Raw genomic sequence first — 13,922 nt, forward strand, 5'->3', positions numbered from 1 at the left:
AAACAGGTCTAATGCAATCCTGATCAAAATTGCAACAGCATATCTCTCAGAATTAGAAAAAACAATCCTAAAATTCATTTGGAACCAGAAGACACCTAGAATAGCAAAGGCAATTCTGGGTAACAAAGGCAAAGCAGACTGGCAAGCTCAAGGTTCTGAGTTTGATTGCTGGTAGGCCCTCCAAACCCCACCAAGGCAAAGTAGAGCGCATTAAAATCCCTGACTTGAAATTGTGCTGCAAAACTTCTGTGACAAAAAAGCACGGTACTGACAAAAACACAGATCTGACTATCAGTGGAGCAGATTAGAAGATGCAGAAACAACTCCAGTCAGACTTATCCAACTTATCTTTGACAAAGGAGCCAAACACATACACTGGAAGAATGACAGCCTGTTTAATAAATGGTGTTGGAAAAAGTGGCTTTCCACATGCTGAAGATTAAACCTAGACACATATATTTCACTATGCACTAGACTGAAATCAAAATGGATCAAAGACCTAAATATTAAAACAGAAATACTTCATCTGCTGGAAGAATATGTAGAACTCCTGAAAACATTGGTGTAGGCAAAGACTTTATGAAGAAAACCCAATCAAACAGGAACTATCACAAAGTCAACAACTGTGATCTTATCTTATTAAAAATCTTTTGCACAGCAAGATGCACCACCAAGAGAGTGAAGAGACAACCCACAATATGGGAAAAAGACTTTGCCAGCTGTTCCTCAGACAAAAGACTACTGTGTAGAATATACAGAAAGCTAAAAAAAAAAATTAGACTCCTCCCAAATTTAAAGACTCAATTCAAAATTGGTCATGTGAAATGAACAGATACATCTCAGATGAAGAAGTAGAAACAGCAAAAAATGTTTAACATCACTGGTCATTTGAGAGATGCAAATTAAAACAGCACTGAGATTCCATCTCACTCCACAAAGATGGCTATTATCACAAAGTCAACCAACAATAAATATTGGTGGGGCTGTGGGGAAAAAGGAACACTTCTTCACTGCTGGTGGGAGTGTAGACTGAGACTACTGCAACCTCTATGGAAATCAGTGTGGAGATTCCTCAAAGAAACTAGGACTACAGGTCCCATTGGACTCAGCTCTTCCCCTTCTTGATATTGTCCCAAGGGAACTAAAAGCATCATATCACAGCAATATGTGCACACCAGTATTTATAGTGACACAATTTTTAATAGCTAAATCTTGGAAACAGCCTAAATGTCTATCAACTGATGAATAGATAAAGATGTGATTCTTTTTTACAATTGAGTACTAGTCAGTCATAAAAAGAATAATCTTGAGACATTCCTAGGTAAATGGATGCACCTGGAGAATATACTCTTAAGTGAAATAAATCAGACACACACGTGTAAATATCACATAGTTCCTCTGGTGTGAGAGACCAAAAGTGTAAATAAGGACCAAAATGTATAACAGATCTTGGGAAATAGGAAGAAAATGCTCAAATGGAAAGGGAATTAGGCAGGGGGGAAGAAGGAAGGAAAGAAAGAAGGAAGGAAGGAAAGTAGGAAGGAAGGAAGGAAGGTAGGAATGGAAAAGGAAAAAAACAAGCAAAGAAGGAAAAAATAGGAACAAAGTTTTTGTAAACAGGGACGGGAAGAGGGGTTGAAGGGAGGATAGAAGAATGGGAAAAACATAAGAGTCAATATATATATTACATATAGGTACAAATTCCTCATGATGAATGAAATCGTTATGTATACCCAAAATATTCCAAAAATCTTAATTAATTAAAAACTTAATCCAACAGAAAATAAGCAAAATAATAAATTGGCAATGTCAGAAGAAATCTAAACAAATATAGATAAATACATTTTGCCAAAAAATGCAAATTAAAACTTTTGAAATACTTTTATTTGATCAGGTAGCAATGCTTTGTCAGAGAGTCACTGAATCCAGGGAATGGGAATCAGTCATTGCTGTGAAAGCTAGGTAGGGGCTTACTGTGTAGTTCAGGCCAAGCCTGAACTTACTATGTAGCCCAAGTTTGACTCAGACTTGCTGTGACCCTCCTACTTCAGCCTGCTGAGTGCTGGGATTATGTGTGTGTGCCACTACAACCTGCTAAGTAAGGTATCATTTAGTAAAAACTTTCTGAAAAGAAGTCTGACAGTGATTACTTCAACTGTAGCCATATGTAGCCTTGAATTTATCAATTCCATTTCTAGAACTCCATTCTTTGGAAAGGCACACCGTGGTATACATTTAAGAACATTTTTTAGTAGCATTGCTTATACAGAGACAAATGAAAAATTTAAAAAGAGTATTGCTACAAGCTTGTTTGGATAATGTTCATTAGTATGATGTTTTTAAAGGTTGAGGTAGGTAAAAGGAAATGATCTTAATACATTGAAAGGCAACCAATGCAGAATAATATGTACCTGTTGATTCTATCATAAAACTATGTATATGTCTTATGTGGATTTGGAATTATATACATGTATAGCTTGTCTTAGAATATGAATAGGAAAAATCTGGTAGTATTTGTAAGTGATCTGTTCAACTGAGAAAGGGTGGGACTACAGAGGGCTTTTATGTCCTGTTTTATTCATTTCTCTAGTACTTGCACTTTTTTATAACGTCTGATTTAAAATTTAGAAATAAAAAGCCTATAAATTTTGAAAATGTATTTATGGTAGATGCTTAATTACTCATAAGTGATTTTTAGTTGAGCATAGTGAGGAATATATTTTGGTAGTAAATTAAACCAATTACTTATAGAAGGATTCAGCAAATTATTTTTGCAATAAGTTGCTACTTGTTGGGTGAATAAAGGGGTGAATAGTTATGAATTGATATGCATTTGTAGTTAAGAAAGAAAAGACTGTCAGTCTCTCATAGAATCTCATGATCACTGCTCATTCCTTTGATGCACTTAGGGCAAGAAGTATTCAAATACCTCTGGCCATTTCTTTTCCCCTGTAAGCCATCTTCAAGCTATTCTCAGTTCCTGACATTGATGTGAATTCTTTATGGAATACAAACTGTAAATACAGCCTAGGAGGGAACTCAAGCATAGTGCTTCATATTGATTAGGAATGCATTATTTCAAGAAGAAATTCCAGAGGAAATCATCTCTGGGGTCCAATATTCTCAATTATGGTAACTAAACAGAAGCAACTATCTTCAAAGATATTTAAAGACTTATCATTTTAAAAGTGATTATCCTTAAATGTACAGCCTTGCTTAAATAATATCTACCCTGACAGTTCTTATAAATATTTTTGCCATTAGTTATATTACACAGGTTAATGAGCTTGAATGTTCATATAACCAGTTTCAAGGGGGCAGATGGAACCTAGTGATTGAGGTTTGTTTTATATCGGAACAGAATGTAACAAGATGAAGACTTAAACTTGATATTTTAGAACTGTTTTCACTTTATAGGTCCCTGAAGGAATTTTCTGTTTTCCCCACAATCATTTACACAAGGATTACACACCTGATCTGTTCAGTTTCTCTGTGCATGATATTTGTAAATTGCATTCAGAGGTGGGGGGTTTTTCTCTACAAATGAGTCTCTGCCTCATTTCTCGATTCTGGAGCTCAGTAACAGTGGAATCTCTCCCCACAGCCTCAGAGTATTCCATTTGTTTCATTCTAATATTTGAATTTCCACTGGTAGGAGAGGCAGTACCCACACTGGGACAATTACATCACTGCACAGATACACTGCCTTCTTCCTCCTCCTGACAGCAAATGCACACACCACAAAAGGGACCCTGGAAGTCGTCTGGTGCAGTCCCATCAACTAACAGGTAAGAAAACAGGTTCTAGGGGATGAGGAGGTTTATTCCAGGTTACATGACAAATAAACGGCAAACCTAGGACCAGCCCTTCCCAGCATTAGGCTGTTTCCTGTGTACTGCCAGCCGCAATGAACATCTGTGCTGGGTCTCAGACAAGGAAATGAAAGAAAAAAACAAACAAACAAAACAACCAATGTGACAGTGCTGTGGGGAAACAGTAAACTTCGTGAAGAACAGCAATTTTTACCAGCTCTCATCTTCTTGGGAGGTGACCTGCAGTTCTGACTCCTCCTTGCAGGGTTCAGCATTACTTCCACCGCACAAGAGCATTCCATGCCCAGCTTTCAGTTCCAGGGCCAGTAGAGTAAATAAGATGAAAGCCCCGAGCTTAATTGGAACTTCTTTTGTAAAACGGAATGGAAGGGTCACTGAAATGTCAAAACATTTTCCAGGGATCTGGGCAACTTACCTTTGCTCTAAGCAGTTGCCAAAATTTTCAGTATGACATTTGCATTGTGAAGGGCTTGCAGGGAATAGAAATCACACCAAGCCAGGTTTTCACTCTCAGCGAGGATGAAAATTGGGAATTCCCACTGAGGCTTTTGCAATATTCTGTTTTCATTTCTTTCAATCATTTCTTTTGGCTTTAAATGTGGCTTCCAATCTATTTAATGAACTATACTTTTCCTACATAGAACTTGCTGTCATTAAATCACCCCAGAATCTAAATTGCAGCCAATAACTGGGACAAATTTATTGGTTTTAAAGCAGTCAAGTGAACGTTCACACTCAATAAAATTAATAAATAATCAAACTGACAACAAAGCCATATTCATGGTAATGTCTTAAGGGATGATAATTTATGTACACTGTTCATTGTGATATTTTTGATTAATGGTATCTAGTATGTAATTCTAATTAATCATTTGATTTCTTGAAAGAAGACAATATTTGGTTGCAGTCTTTTTTTCATGATTTTATAATTTAAGGCTACATTATTTGGGGGTTTGAAGTGTAACTTTCTTCATACTTTTTTAATGAATAAAGTATATTTATTGTACTCATGCTTTCAGGACAAATAGTTGTGATGCTAATCTACCATGAATTGAATTTGGTAGTTACTTTGCATGTATTTCACATGTATCCTCATTGTCTGGTGAGGGGAGCCACAGAAGACGGACTTTTCACTCACTGGCATGCTTCCCTTTTACAGTCCATTCACCAGAGTCTCAGAATGGTTGAGAAACTTGAGACTGTACAGCTACTGTCTGGCTGAGCTGAAAGTAAGCCCAAGTGTTTCTGACTCTACAGCTTTTGTTTTTTGTTTGTTTGTTTGCTTTTTCTTTCTGCCAAGAGACATCAAGCAACCATTTAGCAGCAGTTTATTTATTCATTAATTAATTCATTCATAAAACATTCAAGTCCTCACAATGCATGTACCAGACAGGTTCTGATGGAAAAAAGATGAATAAGATCCAGAACTTACACTGGGGGTGGGGGGTGAAAATAGTTTACTTGGAAATAGATGATTATTGGACCATGGCCACAAAGCTATGTATGCAAAGCCAGCCATTATAAAAAATACTTTACTTACTAATAACAAATTTCATTTATTTCCCCACCAAAGTCATTTTTTGGGCATTCTTTGAGTTACTTTGTGTAGTTCAAAATAGTAGAACTATTTCTTTAATGCTTTTAGTACTTTGAGTTATAATAATTCAGGTCGGTGATCTGCTTATTGGCCACTAGATTTTACTTTATTTACTTACTTTGCTGATGTTTGAGGTGGCAACTTCATAAAAGATAAGGCAAGTCAAGCTGACATTCCCTCCAAGGGGTGAGTGAGGCCCAAACATGGTCAAGTGAGCTCTGTTCTGGCGGGAAGCCAAGGAAGGCCGAGCTTTGCTTTATCTGTGTCCCCTCATGTGTATTGTTCTTATAAACAAAACGCCATCCCTTGAAAACCCATAAGGAAGGTATTACTTGAAAGTGAACATTTTTTCATGTTTTTATTTTTTCCATAAACATCTGTTCAACTACTACATATTCAATAAAGTTCTCCTTGTCTAGCTTTCAGGTACTGATAGAAGCATTAATGTGTGGAGAGCATGCACATTTATTGGAAGGAAGCCTTTCAATAAATGTGTATAATGAGTCAATTTTCCATCCAGAAATTGGACATAAGAGCTGTTTTGCATACTTCAAAGAGCTTTAAATAAGATCAAATGAGGTAATACATGCAAAATTATTTTGTGGACTATCAGATAAATATTATAGCTCTCATAAAAGTAAACTTATGTGTCCCAAAGTATATTGTTCACAAATTGAGAAGTATGTGGCATGGGCTTAGATTGACTAAAGGATCTTGCTTTTGCAATAAATTCTAATTGACTAGACAGTTTAGTGATGTGAGTGCCTTCCTGAGCATATTTCCTTTATAGGTTCAGATGTTGGACTTTCTTTCGCTCAGCAGGACACACTTACCCTGCCCTTTTAAAAACATATATATTTTATATAAATTAATATTTTGGAAAGTAATTCTGATTCATTCTAACTAGATACTAATATTTGATCTTTCTAGAAGCTGTGTATCTCCAACAATAAAAGCAAAAAACAAGTTAATGCCTTCAACACAATCAAATTAAAGTCTAAAATCTTTTTAAACTAAGTCTATCTTTCTACAGAGCTGAACCTCTGGCTAGAACGATTCTGCAGATCTGCCATGCTGTACTTGAATACTTTTCAATTTAGGATAGGAAATAAGTGAAAATTAAATGATTAAATCTGAGCTTTAGTTGCTAGGAGAGTTTCAAACAACCACATTAAAGGAGTCATGCCTGTGTTGTCAGCAGCTACACCACAGCATAAAATGCTGAAGGAGCAAGTAATTAATGATCTCAGGTGGATCTGAGCACTGAGCACAGGGTTTTTCATGAGATGTATCTGAGGATTGAGCTGGCTGATGCTAACGAAAGTTACCGTGGAGCTTCTACTGCCCCTGGGAACATGTCAATACTTCTTCCTAATTTGAGTTACTACTTCCAAAGGCTATAAAAGGCAAGTGAATTTTGTGTGCACCTCTTAGAAAAGGAAAGGCAAACAGTCAGTGAACAATTGGCATTATAAAATTATCACATAGACTGATGGGAAAAATACAGGTCAGGGGAAACCTATTCTTCTATTTCCAGATAAATGACAGAAACTGGCAATAAAGTCTCATTGTTCCTGAAATCAGAGGGCTGTGATATAGCAGTTCTAAGAGAGTCATAGAATTGTGCAGATGAATTCTTCAGGCTGCAGATGAATTCTTCAGACTACACTGAACATCCACGGAAATAAATTGGGGGCAGGCATAGATGGAAAGCAGGGCACTGAATTCTGGTTTTGAGCTCAAAGCTGGGTTTGGGGCCCAGCACAACCACCCATCCTGTAAAGATTAGTTTTTCTTTCAAATATTTTCTTGAAATTTTCATTCTGTTATTTATTTTGCTATCATGTTATTCTTAAATTTCAAAGATTTACCTTTTTTCTCAAGCTCTATTTATAGCTTTCTATTCTGACTTTATGGATTAAGCATAGTAACCTACGTCTCTGAGGATTTTAATGTTTAATTGTTCAAAGTTTTTATCTGCCTCCTGCATTGTTTTTGTTTCCTTTGAGTTATACTTTTTACCTTGTGTTCCTCTTAGATGCTCCTGTTCACATTACAGGCGTCCCTCAAATGAATTGTGATTCTTAGCTTCTCAGTTTAGAAAATGAAGCAATAAAATGTTGGTCAGTCATTGTGTATAGATGCAAAAGGGTTGTCCATGAACAGCCCATGGCAGACTTTCCATTTGCTGGCTTGGGTCTTTTCCCTTAGTTTGGAAAGTGTAGGAAACAAGAGTGAGTTTTTCCTGTTACTTAATGCCTGAATCCCCAGATCTGCCTATTATACTGAGTCCAGAGTCTCTCTGGTCCAGTATTTTTAGAAAGTAAAGCTCCACCTTTGTCTTCTGTTGAGATTGGGGAGACTTCTGATATCAAATGCATTTTGTACAGACTTAGTTGGTCTCTGCTTTTATATTTCATTTTTCCTCCTACTCTGACATGATAAGCTGCCCCCAATTTGAGTTTTTTTTTTATGGACAAACCTGCCTGCCCAAACTGCTCATAGTAAAGTCACCTCTCTCAAGTCCACTTCATCTGTCATCTCTTATGCAGCAGCTTTCTAACTTGCAAAGTTGTTTTATTGCTGCCCTTTTCCTTTTGTCTTTATTTTTTAGGTTGATGTCTGTTACAGCTTGTATCTAGAGGTCCTCCAAAGCCTCAGTCCATCACAGGTGAGGCTTTTTGGAGGTGGCTGGATCTAGGGTGTGTGAGGTTGGAAGGTTGTGATGCTAGCGTTAAGGGTGTGAGTGCTATTCACCTTAAGGGTGGGTAGCCTGAATAAGATGTAAGGGACAGAAAGACTGTTGTTGCTTATTGCTAGTAGCTTGCTGCCTTGTTGTCTTTTGCCATCTGCCTGCCTTGAGGTGTTTCTCCTCTGTGATTCCCCCCTGCTATGCTGCCCTTCCATGGAGCCAGCTGATTACGGACTGAAACTTCTACAAACAGTGAGCTAAAAAACCTTTTCTTTTTTAACTTTAGGTGTTGGGTATTTTGTCTCAGCAATGAGAAAAGTAACTAAGGCAATGCCTTTAAAAATCCTTCTACTGTTATATAGGAGGTTAAGGGAAGGAAATACTGAACATATATGCTTGGAGGGCCGTGTGTAGCTGGCCTCAGTGTTTTGTTTTCTTAATGTGGTTTTTAGAAATTTTGATTCCAGAAAGTAATGTATGCTAGTACAGATAACTTGTTACTCACGTTATAAATTATAGTTTAAAAAGTCCAGACATTCACTTTCTGTGAGCAGTTAACATTTTGGTTATTTTCTTGAAGTCATTTTTTTCTAGAATTAATTTTTACGCAATTATACTTGTTATTTTGTATTTTTTTGTTTTTATTCAATTTCATAAGGCTTTTCCATGTTATTAAAACAATTTATAAACATTACATTTATAAGCTATATTATATTGCTTTACATATACTGCTGTTTATTTGGCTATGTGCTTATTATTGGACACTTGGGATGTTTCTCTTTATTTTCTTAAAAGATAAAAAGCAATTAGAGAAAAAAATCCATATATAAAGTCATTTCTGTATTTCTGAAATGATTTCAAGGATTAAATTTCAGGAAATAAAATTATTCGGTCAAAAATATGAACGTGAAGACCACTGATACATATTAAAGCACCTATTCTGTATTTTTGGTATTTATTAGAAATTAACTGGGGCTGGGGATTTAGCTCAGCAGCAAAAGCGCCTGCCTGGCAAGCTCAAGGTTGTGAGTTCGGTTCCCGGTACCAGAGAAAAACCAAAAAAAAAAAAAAAAAAAAAAGAAATTAACTGTAATTTAGCAGAGTAGTCGCTAATTACCTGGTACTCTCTTGACTCTTCCAGTGTCACAGAAAAGCCAAGGGCAGAGTGTTCCTGATTTTGCCTCCACCTCTGTCTTCATGGCCAAGTTCACCTTTCACACCAGCAAGGCCTTAGGTCAAAGAATAAATGATGGCTTCCAGTGAAACAGCTCCTACCTTCACTTCTCATACCAGGCTCTGGCCTGAGTGTGTGTAAATCAGTGTCTCCACATTTGATCACATCCATACCTCCACTAGCCTCATCTTGGGTTTCTCTCAGCACTGAGGGTATCCACATTGGCTGTGCAGTCCACTTTGGGAGGAAAATTTAAGGCTCCTTTAAACAGAGTATTTTAAGATTAAAGCTCTTCAGAACAGTCTGGAATGCCAAGGTGATGTCCCAGTAGGCACCAAAAGGCACTTCTTGTCCCATTGGTTCTGACTTTTGGGAAGAGGAAAGCAGCAGTGAGGCCAGAATGGGGCCTCCGAAGTGCAGCCACCTCGGTCTAAGAATGGCACTACTTACAGCCCACAGCTAACCCATCCTCTGAGGACCGCGTAACGGAACGTGCCTAGTTAATGACAGGAATGAAGAGGCAGTCTGCCTCCCCTCCAAATGTGGCTACTTTGCATGGGAAGAAGAAGGCTACATGGGGAATGATGGGAAATAGGTGTAGGGAGGAAAAGGGAGGGACAAAGAGTAATATCTTGCCATTTTTTCAAAGGAAACAGATAGATTGATGGTCTAACTAGGCTTATGTGTTTTCTTTTATGTGTGTGAAAAATAGACCCCAAATATAATACTAGGCTGTGTATTGGCCACTCAAAGGTGTTTCAATCCCAATCCTGGGAATTTGTAAATAGTACTATATTTAGAAGAAGCGTGCTTGCAGATGCAATTAAGTTAAAGAGTTTAGCCAAGGCAATCAGGCTAGAGCATCCGGATGGTCCCTAAATGCCATTATGAGCATCCTTGAAGGAGAAATCAAAGAGGATAATGCAGGTGCACAGAGGAGAAGGCAGTGAAGACAGAGCAGAGAGATCTATTCATAAGCTAAGGCAAGCTGACAGCTGCCAGGAGCTGGAAGAACAGAGGGCCCAATTCTTCCCTGGAGCCTCTAGAGGGAGTAGGGCTCTGCTGGGACTTTGATTTTGGACTTCTTCCCTCATATTGGAGAAAGAATACATTTCTGCTATTTTAAATTGTCCAGTTTGTGGTAATCTTTTATAGCACCATGGGAAATGTCTTCATATACTATTTAATGAAAGCCGTTATTATTACCTTTCTTCCTACCACCTTATACATGAGTTTGAAGAAAGAGAATGTAGTCTTATTTTGGTCTGACCACATATTTTTGTAAACCATTAGGCAAAAATTTTAATATTCTGAGACGGATGTTACTCAGGACCAAGGTAAGCCATTATTCTTGAGATTGTTGCATATCAACAGAAAACGATCCCTCATTCTATTATTGCAAGCAATACAATACAGGGATCCGATTCCAGACTTTTGCAGTTATAGTGTGACCATACTGTTAGATCAATCACTTGCTAGCTGTGTGATTTTGGGCATATTAAATAGCCTACTGCCTTGCAACATGGGAATAAATTTGTCCTGCTTCCATCTTCAGAGACATGTTAGAAGGTACAGTGTGTCCTTCATGAAGATCACCCTGATCAAGTCCAAGCTTCCTGTATGTATGCCCTTAATGCAATCTAGGGCCTCAGGACCCCAAGGCACTCAGTAAAGAGTGTAGGGCACAGTGTGCATATTTTTCAAGTTTTAGATTATTTTATTCATATTAAAATGTCAATGGCTTTATAGTTATTTTTCAAACCACAGGAATGAATCTTTAGTGGTAGACATTCATGCATTATGACCAATAAGTGAGGATGATTTTTTTAAAAATTCAGAACAGCACTTTACATGTACCTTTTAGGAAATATATGCATAAATGAGTCCTTTTATGAATACATACTCCCCCTATTTGTGGGGGATATACTTGAAAACCTTCTGTGGTACCTTAAACCATGAATAGTACTGAAACTTATGCAGACCATGTTTTTCCTATTCCTTCATATCTATGACAAAATGCAACCTATGTGTTAGGGACTATAAGAAACTAACAACAATAAAGTAGAATGATCATAACATATAATAGAAGTTATTCAAAACTTATGAAAATGTTTATTTTTGAAAAATTTCCTTAATGTTTTCATACCATAGTTGACGACATGTAACTGAAGCCTCAGAAACCAAACCAGTGGATAGGGAGAAGGGGGACTACTGGATTTCTTTCTGTCCCATTGGACACAAAAAATATAGGGGAAAAGGCAAAAGGAATATATTTTCAAAATAGTGAAAAGAAGAAAGGTTTACATGTAGAAAGAAATTTATTTCTTTACTGTGGGAGAGAAAGTAATTGAAAACCACAAGGGCTAAGCAATCCTCATTAGAGATCTTAAAAAGTGTAGTAGTGAACACTAAAAGTTCCATGAACAGCAGCAGACCATCCCCAGTGCATCAAACTGGATAGAGGCCAATATTCACAGCTGCTCTTTCTTCTCAACTTTGCTCAAGAGCCTTCTCTGAGGAATCAGCATCATGCTATATTTGTTAGGGAGGATGGAGCTTTTCTGAATTATTCTATCATTAAAATATTTATCACCAAATATTTTCAGATACTTACTTTTAAACTCACTATGCTTTTAAAAAACATTTTATCACTCTTTTTGGAGGATCAATAGAGGGTTGGTTGGGTTGAAGAATAACGATAATGAATTATGAGCAGCATGAAGTGGATTATGTGATAGGTGGACCAGATGTCTTGTTGCTGTGGGGTGAAGAGCTCAACTCCTTTGTCTCATTGTTTTTATGTGGTAGAGGAGGATGTTAAACAGGTGGATTAAAAAATGAAGGGAATTCAGAAACTGGAACATAGTGATAAAGTGCTGGATAGTTATAAAAGGTAGACTATCTCTTTTAAAAATCAAAAAATATCTTGGCTGCTGCAGTAGGGGTGGAATGGAGTCAGAGGTGTTCTGATAAATGGTTAGTAGTCAACTTCCTTTAAAGTGAAAGATCCCATTTTGCAGCATTTGATTTTGTTTGTGTAGTAAGTACTGACAAAATGACTCAGATAAGCTACCAATGTAACATCAAATGGCTTATGAAATTTCTGAAGCCTTAACTAACAGTTTCTGTGGCAAACTGCCACAAACTGGATTCAGTACACTACTAGGTAGAAATAAAATGTACATTAGATAAATTGTATAGAGTCTTGGGGATATTTGGAGATTGGAAACTTAGAAGTCTGTGTGGTAGCATCTCTGGTCTGTCTTTGACCTTGTGAATGAATTGCTCTGAGCAGTAGCACTCTGAGAATGTGTTGGTGAGTACAAGGCCATTCTGATTTTTGTGGACCATGTGATTGCCTTAGAGGTCTGGGCAGTATGGCATCACGAGCTATTTGTCCCTTCCTTGTACAATGGGACACCACCTTCTTTTTTGCCTATAAGAATCCAGGAAATATATATTTATCCTTCTATCATTGAGGAATTGTTCATTGATAACATAAAACCTCTATTTGCTGTGGGATGCTGTTGACCTATAGCAGTTTCTGTGTTCAGATACACTTGAAGAAAGGATTCCTCCTTCCTTACCATGCCACTTTTACCTTATAAGAGGACATTCATGTGGTAATCTGTCAAAAATAGTGAAGTGAGACTTCCAGCACATACTGAAATTCTGAGAGTTTCTGAGGGGTTTCAGGTGGCAGAGATAGACCCCATCCAGGCTCCTTTGGGATATGCCTTCATGCTTTGGAGGTTCTATCTCTGATTGCATGTATTAGTTACTATTATTGACCATAGCTGAGACCCATCTCCTTGAGAAAATGGGAAGGGAAGATGTCCTTAGAGATGGTGTCTTCCTGGACAGAATGAACTACACTGCTACTTTCTGGAGGGTGTTGAAGACCAAATCTAAAACATTAAACAGCAAATTGAATGTCATCTAAAGTGTTGAGCTGGGGATATAGCTCAGCAGCATAAGTGCTTGCCTGGCAAGCCTGAGGTCATGAGTTTGATTCCTGGTACAAAAAAAAAGAAAAATCTAATATGTTGATTTAAGGTAGAGAAAGGGAGCCAAACAAAGATACACATAAAAGTAGAGAAATCAGGAAGTGAAGCTGTGTGGCTCTGGGGTACAAGAAAAGGAAGGGCCCTGGAGTCATTCTTTAAAGGGACAGATAGCAGATGACTTTAGCTTTGTAAGCCATATAGTCTCTGTCACAACCTATAGCACAAATACAGTCATAGACAATATACAAATGAATTGCCAAGATGTGTTGTAGAAAACTTTATAATAACCAAGGGGAACTGTACTGGACTATGGGTTGCCCACCTCTGTTGTAGAGGATAAATGTACCCCACTGTGGTGTCATCCAAGGAAGTTCTTCAGGGGGATCAGTTCTGTTCACAGCCATGTGGGTTCATTTCTGTGATAACTGTATTGCTGGTGTCTGATGGTGTATTGAAATGAACAGTTAATGATTACAGTTTTTTATGTTCTGATCGATTGTGCATGCTTGTGTCTGGTGGTCTGAGCAACTGACTTGAAGGTAGCAATATGCAATGGAATTATAATGCTGAACTCCTACCATCTTGTCTAGTAAAACTCTATATTATCTCTACTATTTAA

The sequence above is a fragment of the Chinchilla lanigera genome, unplaced genomic scaffold, assembly GCF_000276665.1.
Source record: "Chinchilla lanigera isolate Chin_1 unplaced genomic scaffold, ChiLan1.0 scaffold00003, whole genome shotgun sequence".
NCBI classification, from domain to species: domain Eukaryota; kingdom Metazoa; phylum Chordata; class Mammalia; order Rodentia; family Chinchillidae; genus Chinchilla; species Chinchilla lanigera.